Genomic DNA, 969 nt, shown 5'->3' with positions numbered 1-969 from the left:
TTTTTTTTGGCTGTTTCTTTTTATAGATTCCCATAAAACTTTTATGTAGACCGTCTTGTCATATGGAAGTAGTTTTATTTCTTCCTTTGGAATTTGTATGCTATTTATCTTTTCTGATTTTATTTTGCTGGCTAGGGCCTCCTATATTATGTTGAATAAGAGTGGTGAGAGCAGATATCCTTGTATTGTTTTATTTTTGATCTTGAGGAATTTAGTCTTTCACCAATAAGTAGATGAGGGAATTGATATTTTCATATAGACTTTTCTGTGATACAAACTTGTTAAAGTCAGTCTTATGACTTCTAACATGTTACTTATAAATCCTTTTGGAGTTTCTACATACATCTATCTAATCTAATCTAATAAAAGAGAAACATGCAAATTGACCATACCTCTGTACACTCACAAGCCACACCCACCAGCCACGCCCACCAGCTCATCAGGACCCAGTATGCAAAATAACCCAAACAAGATGGCTGTGGCCATGGAGCTGGAGCACACAGGAGGCTTGGGTTGCCCCTGATGATGGAGGAAGCCCAACTTCCCGCCTGGCCTGGCCGACTGAGGCCTCTGCTCAAGGCAACAAAGTTTCAATTATAGAAGGTAAATAAATCCCAGATACCTGCTTCCAGCCAGCCTCCACTGGGAGCTTGAGTGACTGGGGGCCGTGGTCAGCCTGCAAAGAGCCATCAGCCCCTCACCCAGGATGGCCACACCCTCAGGGGTGAGGGTCCCCGTTGGGGGGCTTAGCCATCCTGCAAATGGCCATCAGCCCCTCACCCAAACTGGCCAGGCACCCCAGCAGGACCCTTCACCTTGAAGGGACTGTGGCCAGCCTGCAAACGGCCCTCAGCCCCTCAGCCCCTCACCCAGGATGGCCAGGCACTCCTATATAATAAAAGGGTAATATGCAAATTGACCCTAACAGCAGAAAGACTGGGAATGACTGGTCACTATGACACACACTGA

The sequence above is a fragment of the Myotis davidii genome, unplaced genomic scaffold, assembly GCF_000327345.1.
Source record: "Myotis davidii unplaced genomic scaffold, ASM32734v1 scaffold2712, whole genome shotgun sequence".
In the NCBI taxonomy this organism is placed as follows: domain Eukaryota; kingdom Metazoa; phylum Chordata; class Mammalia; order Chiroptera; family Vespertilionidae; genus Myotis; species Myotis davidii.
Note: the sequence above shows the minus strand (reverse complement) of the source record.